This window comes from Triticum dicoccoides, chromosome 3A, assembly GCF_002162155.2.
Source record: "Triticum dicoccoides isolate Atlit2015 ecotype Zavitan chromosome 3A, WEW_v2.0, whole genome shotgun sequence".
NCBI classification, from domain to species: Eukaryota; Viridiplantae; Streptophyta; class Magnoliopsida; order Poales; family Poaceae; genus Triticum; species Triticum dicoccoides.
Window position 1 is genome coordinate 292,792,538 of NC_041384.1, and position 6,000 is coordinate 292,798,537.

Sequence of the window (6,000 nt, forward strand, 5' to 3'; positions counted from 1 at the left end):
CTCTCATGTAAAGGCAGGGCAGCCAACCTCGAAAGGTAGGGACCAGCCAACACCGAGCGCAGGCTCATCGATGTTGAGGCCATCGCACCCATCGGTTTGGCGGGGGTTGTTGTGGCGGCATTTGGTGACGACGCGCGCATGTCCCCGTTGCATGTCATTCGGGGTTCGACGTTAGCCTGGACGTGCTTGAGGGTCAGAAGAGGCCATCGAGACATCGTCGGGGTCTTGATTCTGCTGCATCCTTGCCGACTCCCGTGGTGGGGACTGAACCGTGGGGATGGCCCCATTCGTACGGCCAGCAGCGCGGGCGATGGCTATAGCTTGGGGAGGTTGCAGTAGGCAAGCTTGTCGTGAACCCCCAGCTTCGGCGAAATCGAGCAGGCTTTGGATCCTGGCAAGCCATTCATCCATCTGCTCGGCTGCTGGCGGGAACCTCAACAGTCGTTGTGCTCGCGCCATGGCCTCCGTGGTTGTGCTTGGCATGGATGTCGATGACATCGACCGCACCGTCACCTAGCTCCGGACATGCCAGTGTTGGCGACACAGGCAGTGCCGCGCCCACGCTACTGTGGGGTGACCACTTGGGCAGCGGGGTCATGCGGCGGTGGTGCTCGAAGATCAGTGGCTCCGTTGAGCGTAGCGGCCTGGTTGGCTCATCCGGGAGGAGGCGCATGCACCGTGGCCGCTCCCGTGGTGGGGGTGACCGAAGAGCGATGGCTCGCTCCGGACCGAGTGCCGTTGTTGCCACCGTGCTCATCGGCGAGGGGAGGGTGTAACACCCACGATGCGGCTATATCTCCCACGTGTCGGAGCACGACTTAGAGGCATAACCGCATAGTAGGCATGTCGCAAGAGGGGTATTCTTTACACATCCCATGTACTGAATAAGAAAGGGATAAAGAGTTGGCTTACAATCGCCACTTCACACAATACATAAATATAGCATTACATCATCCAGAATACAATCAAGGTCCGACTACGGAACCAAATAATGAAAGACAACCCCTAATGCAAAAGATGCTCGATCGCCCCAACTGGGCTCCACTACTGATCGAAAGGAAATGAAACAACACAACGAACACGATCTTCATCGAGCTCCTCCCTGAACTCGGTTGAATCACCTGCACGGTTATCATCGGCACCTGCAACTGGTTTGGAAGTAATATGTGAGTCATGGGGACTCAGCAATCTCACACCCTCGCGATCAAGACTATTTAAGCTTATGGGTAGGAAAAGGGTAGTGAGGTGGAGCTGCATCAAGCACTAGCATATATGGTGGCTAACTTACGCAAATGAGAGCGAGAAGAGAAGCAAAGCACGGTCGTGAACTAGAAGTGATCAAGAAGTGATCCTGAAACTACTTACGTTTAAGCATAAGACAAGAACCGTGTTCACTTCCCGGACCCCGCCGAGAAGAGACCATCACGGCTACACACGCGGTTAATGCATTTTAATTAAGTTAAGTGTCAAGTTCTCTACAACCGGACATTAAAAAATTCCCATCTGCCCATAACCGCGGGTATGACTTTCGAAAGTTCAAAACCTTACAGGGGGGTCCCAACTTAGCCCATCACAAGCTCTCGCGGTCAACGAAGGATATTCCTTCTCCCAGGACGGCCCGATCAGACTCAGAATCCCAGTTACAAGACATTTCGACAATGGTAAAACAAGACTAGCAAAGCCGCCCGGATGTGCCGACAAATCCCGATAGGAGCTGCACATATCTCGTTCTCAGGGCACACCGGATGAGCCAGACGTTGGGTTGGCATAGACCCTGGTTGCCCAGGGGGCGCCGGACATTGCTCAGGTTGGACCAACACCTAGAGAACCACTGGCCCGGGGGGTTAAAATAAAGATGACCCTTGAGTCTGCAGAACCCAAGGGGAGGTGATAGGTTGTTAGTGCAAATGTAAAACCAAGGTTGGGCCTTGCTGGAGGAGTTTTATTCAAGGCGAACTATCAAGGGGTTCCCATTATAACCCAACCGCGTAAGGAACACAAAATCAAGGAACATAACACCGGTATGAAGGAAACTAGGGCGGCAAGAGTGGAACAAAACACAAGGCATAAGGCCGAGCCTTCCACACTTTGCCAAGTATATAGGTGCATTAAAGTAAACAAGATATAATAATGATATCCCAACAATAAACATGTTCCAACAAGGAACAAACTCCAATCTTCACCTGCAACTAGCAACGCTATAAGAGGGGCTGAGCAAAGCGGTAACATAGCCAAACAACGATTTGCTAGGACAAGGTTGGTTAGAGGCTTGACATGTCAATATTGGAGGAACGATAAAGCATGTGGTAGGTGTCGCGGCATAGCAATAGAGCGAGCAACTAGCAAGCAAAGATAGAAGTGATTTCGAGGGTATGGTCACCTTGCCTACAAAGTTCTCCGAGTTGACGAAAGCTTGATCCTCGTAAGCGTACTCAAATGGTTCCTCGAACACGAACTCGTCTCCCGGCTCTACCCAAGGAAAGCACACAAGCAAAGGAACAACAATCAATCACGATGCAATGCGCAAGCAACATGATGGAAAACATGGCATGATATGCGGGATGTGATACGCAATGCATATGCGTGCTCCAGAAGGAAAATATTGAACCATGCATCAACTTGGCAAACCAAGTGGGCCGCTGGAAAAATGAGTTGATTTCGGTCGAAATCGATATAAAGATCACCGGAATCGGATGGAGGGTTTACAAATGGCAAGCAAATAAGAATGGCACAATTCTGTGATTTAACAACACGATGTAATCCAAAATGCAACAAGAAACTAAGCTACTGCACTCTAACATAGCAACAAAGCACATGGCAGTGATCTACTCAAGATGCTTGACAAAAGATGAACATTGAGCTATGGCTAATTCACACAATAGCAGGTTCAAACAAGCATGGCAAAGGTGCAAGAGATAACAACATCACAGACTTAGTGAAAATAACAACATGCCAGGAATTAACATCAGGAAGCAATGTTTAGAGCAAGATAACAATATGCTACAGGATCAGATCATCCCAATACAAGGCATGGCATGAATCTACTCAAAGCATATGACAAAACTCCCTTACTGAACATAAGACAAAAAGGATCATAAGTTATGATGGCACACATGTAAACATAGCAAGTTTCCTTAACAGATTCAGACTTAGCAGAAAACTGGACATGGCAAAAACAGAGTTACGAAGGCATGTTTGCGAGATCGATGCACTCAACACAAGGCATTGCATGACCAGTTAAGCATACTACCAGCAAGAAGACATGTTCAAGAAGCTAAAAATGGCAAGAACAATCTCATAGCATGCGTAGATCAACTACAACATCCTTGGAAAAATTGATTAACACGTAAACAATCTGCCAGGAACATTTTATAGCAAAAGAAGAGTAATATTGAGTCATTATATGGCACTCCATAAATGCAAACAAGAGCATGGATGGATATGGCATAACAATATCTCAAAATCATCCTTACTAAACATAGTCAAAAGAAGCATGGATCACTCTGTAGCAACATGAATACGTGGCATAAAAATAACATCAGAGCAAAGACTTGGTGAAATTCTGAGTCTATGAAATCAGCAATATCACGAGAGCTAATTTGTATGCTTGTGCTAGTCACCACATCGATCACAAAAAATACATGGCATACACCCCTATAAAGATGGCATGGCATAGCCCAAAACACATGTAGAGTTCATGCTCATATGCAGCACACAAGATCTGATAAGGATCAGCACCTAACATTTAATAGCACTCTTGCATTAACGATTTGGGCTTCAAGATGGACTCAAACAAACATGGCACAATGGAACAAAATGAAGAGGACATCATGATGAACATTTTGATATCTCAAGCAGCGAGCACAAAGTTATGACATGATGAAGGTAGCCACAAAATATTGCAGAACTGGGGACTTAGAGAAATTTATACCCTCCGAAACTAGACGGGGCCGTTCCGGGATGAGGAGATCAGGGGTCTGGGAGGCTTGTTTGGTTCGGGGGGCGGTTGGATCTCATCCAACCCGGCCCAGATCTGGCCGGACTCGAACTCCGGTGAGGCGGGCCTTCTCCGGCGAGATGAGGTGGCGGCTGCGGCGGCGAGCCGAGGCGAGGAGGCGACGCGCGAGATCCGGCGGGCGGCGCACAGCGGGCGGTGGGGCGCGGCGGCCAACACCGCCGAGGCGCGCGAGGCGGCGGGGCGAAGCGAGCCGGGCGTTGGCGGCTTGGGCCCATGCGGGCCCGCGATGGGCTCCGCGTGCCGGCGGCACGGGGACAGCGGCGGAGCCACGTGGCGGTGCAAGATTGGGTGTGGGACGAGGCGGACATGTCCTTTCAGTGGGGATTTTTGTCCGGCGGCGCGATGGGAAGAAGTCTAGGGTTCATCCGCGAATTTTTGGGGGAAGACACATATATATAGGTAGAGGGAGCTAGGAGAGTCCAAATGAGGTGCAGTTTTTGGCCATGCGGTCGTGACTGAACGACTGAGCGGATGGAGGGGTTTTGGATGGGTTATTGGGCCACTTTGAAGGGGTGTTGGGCTGCAACACACACGAGGCCTTTACGGTTCCCCGGTTAACCGTTGGAGTATCAAACGAACTCCAAATGGCACGAAACTTGACAGGCGGTCTACCGGTGGTAAACCAAGGCTGCTTGGAAAATTTCGGTCCATTCTGAGAAATTTTAGCACCCGCTCACGAAAAGAGGCAAAAGGGGGCGCCGGAGGACATAGGAGTGCCGGATTGCAAAACGGACAACGGGGAAAAAGCTCGGATGCATGAGACGAACACGTATGCAAATGAGATGCACATGATGACATGATATGAAATGCATGACACGCAAACAAATGACAAGGCAACAACAGCGAATAACTGGAATGCACCTGGCGCAACAGTTTTGGGGCGTTACAGAGGGGGAGAGGATGGAGTGACCCCCTCACCCGCAGCTTGTAGAGTCTGACCGTCGAGACGTTGTTGATGTTGTTCTCCTCCGGTGGCTCCGTCCCCTGTGTCGGTCGCGGAGGAGGTGGTAATGGCGCCACCTGCTCCAACCACACCCCCAGCAGCGTCTACGTCCTCGTGTGCGTCTGTATCCCTCGCGGCATTAGAGGCCGTGGGCGGTGGAGCTTTCGAGGTGGATGGATGAGCCATGGTGCCCGATTTCTTCTTGGGTGCCATGGTCGATGGTGCCGTCAAGGATGAAGATGATGTGCTATGTACACTTACAAGTTCGCGCAAGCACTCCCCGTACCTGGCGCGCCAAAGATGTCGTGGGATATCCGTGGCCACCTATGGGACCGAGTGGCCCCTTGCTGGTTCGGCAGGGGGACGGCGCGTTGCACAAGAGCAGACCAACATACGACAGCGTGACAGAGAGCACATGCGATTTACCCAGGTTTGAGCCGCCGCGCGGCGTAAGACCCTACTCCTGCTTTAGTGGATTGATGGAGGAATGAATGCGTTGGTGCGTACTACACTTGCCCGGAAAGGTTTCCAGCAGGGCCGCAGCGACTATGCGTGTATGGTGGCTTGGGTGTATCAACTTTTCAACCTTCTAACCCTTAATATGAGTGCCATGGGCCTCCTTTTATAGATTAAGGAGTCACCACAGTGTCAAAGTAGTCATTATCCATTGATATGATAGAGAATAGTGCTATCATACCTAACTCTGCGGGCTGAACGGGTGCATTAAATGTGCCGCTGAGTGTCACATCACTGGTCGCCCGGCGAGGCCTGCCGGGCTATCTTGCAAGCTCCGCACCTGTTCTCTTGACACGTCGCAGGAAGGGTGTCATCTGTAGGCTTCTTCTGTAGGAAATGGCTGCCATGTGGTGAACGACTACCACTTAACCATCTTGTGGCTTGGCACCGCACTGATAGATGACGTGGGTAGTGCTTGAGTGGTCGGTGGGGTGGTTCTGCCCCCACAAGCCCCGGCAGACCTTGCCGGGGAGACTCGGTTGCTTGCTTCTGGTGGTGGCCTCGCCCCTTGTCGGGCTCGCCT